Source organism: Nicotiana sylvestris, chromosome 10 (assembly GCF_000393655.2).
Source record: "Nicotiana sylvestris chromosome 10, ASM39365v2, whole genome shotgun sequence".
NCBI lineage: Eukaryota > Viridiplantae > Streptophyta > Magnoliopsida > Solanales > Solanaceae > Nicotiana > Nicotiana sylvestris.
The window spans coordinates 68897084-68910691 of record NC_091066.1 but is presented as its reverse complement, the minus strand read 5'-3'; positions in this window follow the sequence as shown (position 1 = coordinate 68910691).

The window sequence follows — 13608 nt, the reverse complement described above, 5'->3', positions numbered from 1 at the left end:
ACTACCTCCGGCACTGGGGTCACAATTGCAACACTAAAAAATATAGATGAATTGTTAGCGGAAACGTAAAAGAAAGAACACAAGATTTAACGTGGTTCAGATCAAAATAATCCTACGTCCACCAGAGAACAATTGTCTTTTTAATATTAACAAAGGGAGATTTTCCAATTACACTTAAGAGGATTTCTCTCTTAACTCTTTACTCACTACAATGTATTGTATTATTTTTGGGATGATTTCTACAAATGAAGGAGTGCATGTATTTATAGAGGTAAAGACCTCCAGTTGATGTCATTGGTGACATCAAACTACCTCCTCTTGATGTCATGGGTGACATCAAAGGAGGAAGCTTCCTCCTAGCATCGACACCAACTCTTTCCACCAACTCTTCCAATTGCATGCCATTGTTGACTAAACATAAACCAACACTTTCAATCTCCACCTTGGTTTGCGTTTCGAGCATGCTTGTGAACAACTATGGCCAAAACGTCTAAGCTTACTAGGCAACCCCGTTGTAAGAAACAAGAAGAATCAAACCATTGTTGAACATACCACCTCCACCTAACAATTGTTCTCTTCGGAGTTGCATCAGTTAATGCACACCCCCGCCAAGTCCTTGCAGTGTGCAAACTTAGCGAGCAGGACTATCTTGGTCAACATGTTTGCAGCATTATCGACTGTGATAACCTTCACGACCTTGATAGTTCCCTCTTCAACATCTCGAATAAAATGAAATCTGACATCAATGTGTTTAGTGCGCTCATGAAATCTCTGATTTTTCATAAGATAAATAGCACTCTGACTGTCACATTTAAGAGTCGATTCCAGCTTAACCAAACTCAATTCTGCTACTAAACCTTTCAATCAGATAGCTTCCTTCACCGCCTCCGCTGCTGCCATGTATTCTGCTTTTGTCATAGACAAAGTGACAATCGACTGTAGAGTCGACTTCCAACTAACGACACTACCAACGAGGGTATAGATGTATCCAGTTGTGGACCTTCTTCTGTCAAGATCTCCTACATAGTCAGAATCTACATAACCGAGAATTGAAATACCTCCACCACTTTTTCAAAAGGTCAGACCAACACCAGAAGCTCCTTTGAGATATCTCAATATCCACTTGACAGCTTCCCAATGCCTCTTTCTTGGGCTGGATATGTATCTACTTACCACACTTACAAATTGAGCAATATCTAGACGTGTACATACCATAGCATACATAATGCTACCGACTGCACTGACATAAGGAATCTTTGACATATGTTCCACCTCATCCTCAGACTGAGGCATTTGTAACTCTAAAAGTTTAAAATGAGGAGCTAATAGTATACTTACAGGCTTGCATGTATGCATATTGAATCTCTCGAGAACCCTTTCAATATACCTCTTCTGAGAAAGATGTACAACATCGTCTTCTCTTGAAATCTCCATACCAAGGATTTTCTTTGCAGCTCCTAAATCCTTCATGTCAAATTCCTTACTCAATAGTTTCTTCAAAGCATTTATCTCTGTAATGTTGTTAGCAGCAATAAGCATATCATCAACATACAACAGTAAATAAATCATTGAGTTACCAGACATCTTCTTGTGATACACACAACTATCAAATGCACTCCTTGAGAATTCATGTGTAGTCATGAATGCATCAAACCTCTTGTACCACTGTCTAGGGGATTGCTTCAAACCATACAAAGACTTCTTTAGTTGGCATACATGATCTTCTTTTCCATCATCTAGGAAACCTACAGGCTGATCCATATAGATTGTCTCTTCTAGATCACCGTGTAAGAAAGCAGTTTTGACATCAAGCTATTGAAACTCCAAGTCAAATTGGGCAACTAATGCTAGTAGCACGCGAATTGAGCTATGCTTCACGACTGGAGAGAAAATCTCATTGTAGTCAATTCCCTCCTTCTGACTGAAACCTTTTGCAACCAATCTCGCCTTGAACCTAGCATCTTCCACTTCAGGAATTCCCTCTTTCTTTCGGTAGACCCACTTGCATCCAACTGTCCTCTTCCCCTTTTTTCTTTTCACTAAGACCCATGTCTGATTCTTGTGAAAAGACTCCATCTCTTCAATCATGGTTAACCGCCATTGTACAACATCCTTGCAAGAAGTTGCTTTAATATACGAGGAGGGCTCCAGATCCTTAATCTCTTCTTGTGCAACTACGAACGCATATGCAATCAAGTTTGCTTTATTTATAAGGCGTTCCGGTTCTTGTGTCTGCCTCTTCTCCCTCTCCTTCGCAATTGTGTATGGTTCATTGACAGCAAGTTCTTCAAGGTCTACATCTTCTAACTCATCTTTAACTTAAGTCTCTTGATCCTTTTCCCTGGCAAGCTCCACCGGAAGCTCCACCTGCTCGTCATTCTTATTTCTTGAAAACCCCACAGAAACTTTACGGGGATCAAGTATAGAGAATTCATTAAAGGTGACATCTCTACTAACTATAAATTTGAGTAAACAAACACCGAAGTTTGTACCCTTTTACTCCATCCACATACCCTACGAATATGGCCTTCTTAGCCCTTGGTTCAAGCTTTCCTTCATTAACGTGATAATAAGCTGGACACCCAAATACTCGTAAGTATGAATAGTTAGAGGGTTCACCTGACCATACCTCATTCGGAGTCTTAAAGTCAATTGCCGATGCTGGAGATCGATTGACAATATGAGCAGCAGTGTGAACTGCTTCAGCCCAAAATACTTTGGACATTTTGGCTTGTAGGAGCATACAACGAGCCTTTTCAAGAAGAGTTCTGTTCATTCTCTCGGCAACTCCATTCTGCTGTGGGGTATGCCTGACAGTCCTATGTCTTGAGATCCCATGAACCTTGCAGAATTCATTAAACTCTTCATTGCAAAACTCCAAGCCATTGTCTGTGCGAAGATACTTGATTTTCCGCTCCATTTGATTTTCAACCAAAATCTTCCACTCTTTAAATGCTTCAAAAGCATCACTTTTTGCCTTCAAAAAATACACCCAAACCTTTCGTGAGAAATCATCAATAAAAATGAGAAGATACCTCTTTCCGCCCTTCGATGGAAGTTTAGAAGGACCCCATAAATCTGAATGGATGTAGTCTAGCACTCCTCTTGTCTTGTGTTTGCCAGTGCTGAAGCTGACCTTCTTCTGCTTCCCTAGAACGCAGTGCTCACAGAAGTCAAGCGTGCTGATCTTCTCACCTTCCAAAAGTTTACGATTGCTCAACATCTCCAGTCCACGTGCGCTCATATGACCCAGTCTCATGTGCCATAGTCTTGCCTTGTCATCATTAGATAACTGCACTGTAGATGCATTTGCAGAGCCAACAATGGTGCTTCCGGCCAATGTGTAAAGGCCGTTCTCCAGCTTGCCTTTCAGCATGACTAAAGAACCTTTAGTCACCTTTATAGTTCCTGCTTCGCTCATGTACCTGTAGCCTTGTTCATCCAGAGTACTCAGGGAGATCAAATTCTTCTTCAGATCAGGAACATGACGGACTTGTGTAATAGTCCTCACGACTCCATCATGGCAGCGAACCCGAACTGAGCCAATGCCAACTATTGCACAAGTTGCATTATTGCCCATTACTACGGTTCCTCCACTTTTCTCATAGCTGCTAAACCAGTCTTTTCGGAACGTCATATGCAGAGTGCAAGCAGAGTCTAACACCCATTTGTTTCCATAACTACTATTATTATTACACGATGTTGTTAGTACATAATCATTATCAAAATCATGTACCTGTTCAACTGTGGATGCACTCGCCTTTTCCTTGGACTTTGACATTGGGCAGTCTCGTTCAAAGTGCCCCTTCTTGCCACAACCCCAACACTCTGTATTCTTCTTGTTCACACGAGACTTTGATCTGTGCTTTGATTTGCTCTTTCCCTGTTGGCTAGTCCGGCCTCTCACAAAGAGCTCACTTGCCTGGTTATCTCTATCTCCTTTAATGTGCCTCCGCACATCACTAGAGTTAAGTGCGTGCCGCACTTGCTCAAGCTTGATAGGCTCCTTGCTATACATCATTGAATTCTCAATATCACGATATCCTGAAGTCAGTGAAAATAGCAAAGCACATGCAAGCATCTCCTCCTCCTTTTTAATTCCTGCAATCTGTGAGTCCATGACAAGTTTATTGAATGCATCTAAATGATCTTATAACGAAGTACCTGACCCCATCTTAAATGTGTGAAGACGTCGTTGTAACAACATCCTTGTTGTCACTGATCGGTCTTGGTATAGCCCTTCTAGCTTTTTTCATAACTATTTGGTCGTCTCTTCGGTACCCGTACTCACTTCACTAAGCACGTTAGGTGCAAGGGATAGTTGGATTGCACTCAATGTATCCCCTTCAATCTTCTCCTTGTCGGGAGCTGATATATCCTTAGGATACTTTCCGTCAATAGCATAGATTGAACCTTTCCTTCGCAGTAATGCCATCATCTGGATCTTCCAGATATTGAAGTTGTTGCGTCCACTGAATCTATCAATTTCAAACTTCATAGAACTCATACTTGCTTGTTCTTCCTCCTTGGATCGTTAAAGAATCATGTTGCTCTGATACCAATTGTTAGTGGAAATATAAAGAAAGAACACAAGATTTAACGTGGTTCGGATAAAAATAATCCTACGTCCACCAGAGAACAGTTGCCTTTTTAATATTAGCAAAGGAATGGGAGATTTCCCAATTACACTTAAGAGAATTTCTCTCTTAACTCTCTACTCACTACAATGTATTGTACTATTTTTGGGATAGTTTCTACAAATGAAGGAGTGCATCTATTTATAGAGGTAAAGACATCCTGTTGATGTCATTGGTGACATCAAACTACCTCTTCTTGATGTCATGGGTGACATCAAAGGAGGAAGCTTCCTCCTAGCATCCACACCAACTCTTTCCACCAACTCTTCCAATTGGCATGCCATTGTTGATTAAACATAAACCAACACTTTCATGAATAAAGAGGATAAGAGGTAAAACATCAAAATTAAAAAGACAAAGTACTACTCACGATTCATATTCCATTTCTCTGAAAACGAAATGTCTTTAGCAGGGATTAGGTCCGAAGTCCTTATTCGAACAAATCAACCATCAACCTCAGTCGCAAGCCTCATCTATCTCGAGAATGGGTCCTTGACGACCCGGCGAGAAAGCTTAATCAGCCCCTCTCGATAGAGTTGGGTACTGTAAAGGCGCATAAGGTGGTCGAGGGTGAAAGGACATCCCTTGATGTTTCTCACAAAGAATCGGAGGAGAATCACTATTCTACAGAAGGAAGGATGGATCTAGCCATAGGTCATGTCATACATCTTGCGGAAGGCGACGATGATAGGGTCTAAGGGACCCAATATGAAAGGGAAAGTGTAAACACTTAGGAAACCCTCTACATGGGTAGTGATTGACTCCTCGATCGAAGGTACCACAACATGTTTATCGACCCAGTGGCACTCCTCATTAACTTTGTCAAAGAGATCATCGGTTATCATGTATATGTACCTCGAGACCATTTCACCTCGACCAGGTACTGAGGAAGTTTTTTCAATCCTAAAATCGGCGACAGTAGGGCACCCCCCCTCCCCTGGAACAAAATCCTCAAGGGGAGGTTACGCCATCGCTCCGTCACCAGTAGGCCGTGAAGAAGAGGTGGCCTCCTTTTGCGGTACGGTTTTAGAAGTTTTTGTCATTGTAAAGTAGAAGAGAAAGGAATTAGGATGATATGCGATTTGCTTAAGATTCAAGAGATTTGAGAGTGAGAGTTGCAAAGCAAAAAGATTTTTGAAGAGAAGCAACAATGAGGGAAATTTTGAGCATAAAGTTTAAGTGGAAGAAGGTGGCAGTACTTATAGCTTGTTCGTGGAGATTCATAACTGGTGGTGGCCGACCAACAACTGACAGACATTTAATGCTTCGGTAATCGAACCGATGGGACATTTCAGTATCCATTTATCACTGACGTCATAGTCGGGCTCATCGCTTACATCATGGCACATCGAGATGGGATTGGAAAATTTCGTATCGTTTTTCGTCATCTTCTCTTCGAGAAACGAGGGGACTATCTGTATACGGTCAAAATCGGGCTTGCCCTTTTTGTATGACTGATCGAGACATGAACGCAATAAGCCAAGGTTCAACCTCGTATTATATTGGCGAGACCAATGTGCATAGGATTTTCTGCTCGTACTCAGTCAAATTCTAGTATAGTTTATAATATCGTCCCATAGAGATTGGTTAACCTAAGCTACAGACTTTTAATATTTTTACTACTATTTGAGAGAACCAAATTGATGAAAGGTGAGTTTTAAAACTTGTTAATTAATTAAAGCAAAGCAAACAATTTCTGAAAGATTTATAATTTAAAAAGAGTTGGGAATCGTTGAATTCACTTGATAATATAATTACAATAAAATCTCAATTTCTACATGTATTTCTCTAAAGAATTATTACTTATTGCTAATACAATTATATTTGCTCACTAAGAAAAATTCAATTAATAGCACTTCGTGAGGTTATGTAATTAATTGAGTTAAAACTAGTGACGATCAAACCGAAATATTTTCTTGCTTGAATTGTGCTAAAAGGTAGTAAAAACTTCGTGAGAATATTTTTACTAAAAATCAGTAATCTTGCCAACAACAATTCCTCCGTGAGAATTAAAACTGAGACAAACAAGATTACAGATTTGAAATAAGAGTTTTACAAAAAAATATTCTCACTCTACTATTTTATTCATTGGTTATTATATATTAATTTTGCTCCGTGAAAATTACAAAATTAATATAAGAATAACTTAAATAAAATATATAGAAGTGATAATAATGATTAGTTAGAAACCATTATTTCAGCACAATATGAATTATACAATGAAAATTTCAAGCCAAGGATGTATTAAAACTGAAATAATATTATAAAAAATATATATCAAGCCTCATCAACTATCCCAACAAAAGAGATTACTCCATTATGGAGTATTTAAATCTCACAACAAAAAGGAATTCTAGAATATTTCAAATACTCTTAGAAAATCCTAAAACTTACTAAAAGAAAATAAAATAGTTAAAGAAAGAAGTTAAAACCAAATTTTAGATAAAAGTAGTTCTTCTCTTTCTCCCCGATGCCAAATTGCATTCTATTTATAGATAAATCTTGCAAGCATTAAATTATTAGACGTGTCCAAGGAATGAGCTTGGACACGTCTGAAGAGTGAGCTTGGATGTGTCTGAAAACATGAGCTTGGATACGTGTCACGATCCGGATTTCCCACCATCGGGAGTCGTGATGGTGCCTACTAATGGAAGCTAGGCAAGCCAAACCTTAACTACCTACGACACTTTCATATTGCTTCAATTTAACAAATACGAGGCGATAACATGATAACATCAGAATTTTTAAGTAAATAAGCGGAAGTCAACATTTATAAAACTTAAAACTACATCTATTACAACTTTTAAACTTTAATTACCCCAATATCTGGTATCACAATATCACAGACTGTCTAAGAATTACTACATACAAGGTCTGAAGAAATAACAACACACCATTTCTGAAGTATGAGAAATGAAACAGGAAATAGAGATAGAGGGAGACACCAGGGCCTACGGATGCATGCAGGTCTGCCTTGGGTCTCCGAGTGGACTGAAGGAAGCCCTCCAACTACTGTCCAAAAGCTACTCCGGGATCTGCACACAGTGCAAAGTGTAATATCAACACTACCGACCCCATGTGCTGGTAAGTGCCTGGCCTAACCTCGACGAAGTAGTGACGAGGCTAGGACCAGACTACAAATATACCTGTGCAGTTATATAACATATGGCAGAAAAGTAACAAGTAATAAGTAATTAAAGCTGGGGAAGGGGAACATGCTTCGGGGTAGCTGACAAAACAAAATAACAAGAAATAACAAGAAAGCTAACAATATAACTTCTAACACAGACAAAGAAAAGTAAAGGCAACTTTTTTAAGTTTCCATCTTATTGCAGGCGTACAACCCGATCCCATTTCTCATATCTTGTGGTAAGCATACCACCCGCTCCCATTTCATCATATCTTGTGGTAGGCGTACCACCCGCTCCCATTTCATAATATCTTGTGGTAGGCGTACCACCCGCTCCCATTTCATTATCTTGTGGTAGGCGTACCACCCGCTCCCATTTCATAATATCTTGTGGTAGGCATACCACCCGCTCCCATTTCATAATATCTTGTAGTAGGCGTACCACCCGCTCCCATTTCATAATATCTTGTGGTAGGCGTACCACCCGCTCCCAGGTCGATGCCTCAAGAGGTTGACCTCTCTACTAAGCACAAACCGAAGGAGAACTCTTCGACCTCAACTATCGAACCTGTCAGTCTAAAATAGCCACCGGCTCCTCCTCATAAGACAAGTCCTTGTCCAACCGGATAGTGTTGAAATCTAACACGTGGGATGGATCGCCGTGATACTTCCGAAGCATGGACACATGAAATACTAGATGTACGGCTCATAAGCTAGGCGGCAATTCAAGTCTATAAGCCACCTCTCCCACTCGATCAAGAATCTCAAATGGACCAATGAACCTAGGACTAAGCTTGCCCTTCTTCCCGAATCTCATCACGCCCTTCATAGGCAACACTCGGAGCAATACCCGCTCACCAACCATAAAAGCCATATCTCGAACCTTGCGGTCTGCATAACTCTTCTGCCTAGATTGAGCTGTACGAAGCCTATCCTGAATGATCCTGACCTTGTCCAAGGCCTCCTGAACTAGATCCGTACCAAACAACCGAGCCTCTCCCGGCTCAAACCACCCAATCGGAGATCGACATCGCCTACCATACAAAGCCTCATAAGGAGCCATCTGGATACTTGACTGGTAGCTGTTATTGTAGGCAAACTCTGCTAAAAGTAAGAACTGATCCCACGATCCTCCAAAGTCAATAACACAAGCTCAGAGCATATCCTCCAATATCTGAATAGTCTGCTCGGACTGCCCGTCCGTCTGAGGATGAAATGTTGTAATCAACTCAACCTGGGTGCCCAACTCTCGCTGAACTGCTTTCTAGAAGTGCAAGGTAAACTACGTACCTCGGTCCGAAATGATAGATACCAACACACCATGAAGACGAACAATCTCCCAGATATAAATCTCAGCTAACCTCTCGGATGAATAGGAGACTGCCATAGGAATGAAATGCACTGACTTGGTCAGCCTATCAACAATGACGCAAACTGCGTCGAACTTCTTCCGAGTCTGCGGGAGTCCAACAACAAAGTCTATAGTAATCCGCTCCCACTTCCACTCGGGAAGCTCAATCCTCTAAAACAGTCCACCAGGCCTCTGATGCTCGTACTTAACCTACTGACAATTCAAACATCGAGCCACATATGCAACGATATCCTTCTTCATTCTATGCCACCAATAATGCTGCCGCAAATCCTGATACATCTTCATGGCACCCGGATGAATAGAGTACCGGGAGCTATGGGCCTCCTCTAAAATCAACTCTCATAGCCCATCCACATTTGGCACACACACTCGACCCTGCAATCTCAAAACTCCATCATCATCTAGGATAACCTGCTTGGCACCTCCGTGCTGCACTGTGTCTCTAAGGTCGCACAAATGGGTATCATCAAACTGCCGATCACGGATACGCTCCAATAATAAGGAACGAGCGACCGTGCAAGCTAATACACGACTAGGCTCAGAAATATCCAATCTCACTAAACGATTGGCCAAAGCCTGAACATCCAAGGTAAGCGGTCTCTCACTAACCGGAATATAAGCTAGACTGCCCATACTGGCTGACTTCCTACTCAAAGCGTCGGCCACCACATTGGCCTTCCCCGAATGATATAAGATAGCGATATCATAATCCTTCAACAACTCCAACCACCTCCTCTGCCTCAAATTCAATTCCTTTTGATTGAACAAATACTGAAGACTCTTGTGATCCGTAAACACCTCACATGCCACGCCATACAGATAATGCCTCCAAATCTTCAATGTGTGAACAATGGCTGCCAACTCGAAATCATGAACTGGATAGTTCTTCTCATGAATCTTCAACTTCCGCGAAGCATAGGCAATGACCTTTCCATCCTACATCAACACTGCACCAAGCTCAATACGGGAAGCATCACAATAAACTGTGTAAGGCCCTGAACCTGTGGGCAAAACTAACACCGGTGCCATAGTCAGAGCTGTCTTGAGCTTCTGAAAGCTCGCCTCACACTCGTCCAACCATATGTACTGGGCACCCTTCTGGGTTAACCTAGTCATCGGGGCTACAATATATGAGAACCCCTCCACAAATCGACGATAGTAGCCTGCCAATCCCAAGAAACTCCGAATCTTTGTAGCTGATGCTGGTCTAGACCAGTTCTTGACTACCTCAATCTTCTTCGGATCAACCTGAATACCCTCTGCTGATACAACATGACCCAGAAATGCAACTGAACTCAACCAGAACTCACACTTCGAGAACTTAACATATAACTGACTATCCTTTAGAGTCTGAAGAACCACTTTGAGATGCTGCTCGTGCTCCTCCTGGCTGCGGGAATATATCAAAATATCCAATGAAGACTATCACGAACGAGTCTAAATAAGGCCTGAACACTCGGTTCATCAAATCCATAAAAGTTGCTGGGGCATTTATCAACCCAAATGACATGACCAAGAACTCATAATGCCCGTACCGAGTGCAAAAAACTATCTTAGGGACATCGGATGCCCTAATCATCAACTGATGGTAGCCAGATCTCAAGTCGGTCTTTGTAAATACCTTGGCACCCTGAAGCTAATCGAACAAATCGTCAATCCTCAGCAGTGGATACTTATTCTTGATGGTGACCTTGTTCAACTGCTGGTAATCAATGCACATTCTCATCGAACCATCCTTTTTCTTAACAAACAAAGCTGGTGCACCCCAAGGCGAAATGTTAGGTCTAATGAAACCCTTCTCAAGCAAGTCCTGCAACTGCTCCTTTAACTCTTTCAACTCTGGCAGGGCCATGCGATACAGCAGAATAGAAATGGGCTGAGTGCCCGGAGCCAAATCAATGCAAAAGTCAATATCCTTGTCGGGCGACATACCTGGCAGGTCTGAAGGGAACACCTCAGGAAACGCACAAACAACAGGCACATAGTCAATAGAGGGAACCTCTGCACTAGAATCACGAACATAAGCTAAATAGGCCAAGCACCCCTTCTCGACCATACGCCGAGCCTTCACATAATAAATAACGCTATGGGTAGAATGACCAGGAGTTCCTCTCCACTCTAAATGAGGCATACCCGATAAAGCGAAGGTCACAGTCTTGGTATGACAGTCCAATATAGCATGGTAAGGTGATAACCAGTCCATCCCAAATATAACATCGAAGTCGACTATATCTAGAAGCAACAAATCCACACGAGTCTCAAGACCCCCAATCACAACTTTTCAAGAGCGATGGACTCGATTTACCACAATAGAATAACCCATCGGTGTAGACACATAAACAGGAATACTCAACGAATCACTAGGCATGACCAGACACGGTGCAAAATAAGATGACACATACGAGTATGTAGACCCTGGATCAAATAACACTGAAGCATCTCTATCACAAACCAGAACCGTACCTATGATCACTGCATCTGAAGAATCAGCCTCGGGCCTGGCTGGAAAGGCATAACATCGGGGCTGGGCCCCACCACCCTGAACTACCTCTCTGGGACGGCCTACTACTGGCTGGCCTCCACCTCTGGCGGCCTGAGCTCCACCTCTAGGACCTCTACCTCCACCTATAACTCCTCTACCCCCACCTCTAGCTGGCTGGGTGGTCTATGGAACATCTCGTGCCTGAACCATCGCACGAGAACCCTGATGCGGAGAACTGCTCGAAGCTCGAGGGCACTACCTAGCAATTTGCCTCGGGTCGCCACAAGTAAAACAAGCTCTTAACTGCTAGGGCTGACGACCCTGAAATCTGAAGCGGTGGTGCACTAATAGGTGCTGGTGATGCACTGAAGTACTGCTGATCAGAATACTGAATCGGAGGACCATGGCGACCTGAAGCACCATGAGAAACCTGAAGAGCTGATTGAAAGGGCCTAAGAGGATGGCCTCTACCATATGAATCTCTACCTCCAAACGAGGTACCACTGAATCTGCTTGAATAACGGGGCCTCTTATCCAACCCATGACCACCTCCATGTGACAAAACCATCTCAATTCTGCGGGACACATTGGCCGCCTCCTGAAAAGTGATCTCACTCCCGGCCTCCTTGGCCATTTGAAGACAAATCGGCTGAATAAGACCGTTGATAAACCTCCTCACCCTCTCTCTATCAGTAGGAAGTATGATAAGAGAATGTCGAGCTAAGTCGATGAACCTGGTCTCATACTGGGTGACCGTCATGGAACCCTGCTGGAGGCACTCAAACTGCCTCTGATAGGCCTCTCTCTGAGTAACGGGGAGAAACTTCTCCAGAAACAATACTGTAAACTGCTCCCTTGTCAAAGATGGCGACCTGACTGTCCTAGCTAAGCAATAATCCCTCCACCAAGTCTTGGTGAATCCAGACAAGCGAAATGTAGCAAAATCGGCCCCATTAGTCACAACAATGCCCATGTTCCTACGAACCTCGTGATAGCTATATAGGAAATCCTGGGGATCCTCAGAAGAAGCGCCGTTGAAAGTAGTAGTGAAGAGTTTGGTGAACCTATCCAGCCTCCACAAAGCATCGGCGGACATAGCCGCTCCATCGCCGGTCTAAGCTATGGCACCCGGCTGAACTGCTCGAACTGGTTGAACCGCTGGAGTTTGAATCTGGGGAGCTACCTGCTCCGGAGTGCGTATAGTAGGATTCTGAGCCCCTCCTACAGCCTGAGAAGTGGCTGGTGCTACAGGAAGCAAACCTGCTCGGGTGACACTCTCCATGAGGCCTACCAATCGGACCAGAGCGTCCTGAAGAACTGGGGTAGCAATAAACCCCTCTGGGACCTGATCTGGGCCCACCGAAACTGCTCGGGCCGGAACCTCCTCCTCAAAATCAAATTGAGGCTCCGCCACTGGTGCTGCTGCTTGGGGATGAACTCTGCCCCTACCTCGGCCTCTAGCACGGCCTCGGCTTCGCCCTCTGCCCCTAGTGAAAACTGCTATTGGGGGCTTGGGCTGCTGAGCGGTAGATGAGGAAGAGTGTGTTCTCGCCATCTGCTAAAGGACGGAGTAGAAATTCAATCAGTATTGGGAAACAAAACCGCACGACAAGAAAGAACAAATGTGAAGTTTTCCTAACTCTATAGCCTCTGGGGGATAAATACAGACGTCTCCGCACCGATCCCTCAGACTTTACTAAGTTTGTTTGTGAACTGTGAGACCCATGTAACCTAGTGCTTTGGTACCAACTTGTCACGACCTGGATTTCCCACCCTCGGGAGTCGTGATGGCACCCTACTAATGGGAGCTAGGCAAGCTAAACCTTAACTACCTACTACACTTTCATATTGCTTCATTTTAACAAACACGAGGCGATAACATGATAACAGCGGAATTTTTAAGTAAATAAGCGGAAGTCAACAGTTATAAAACTTAAAAACTACGTTTATTACAACTTTTAAACTTTAATTACCCCAAAATTTGGTG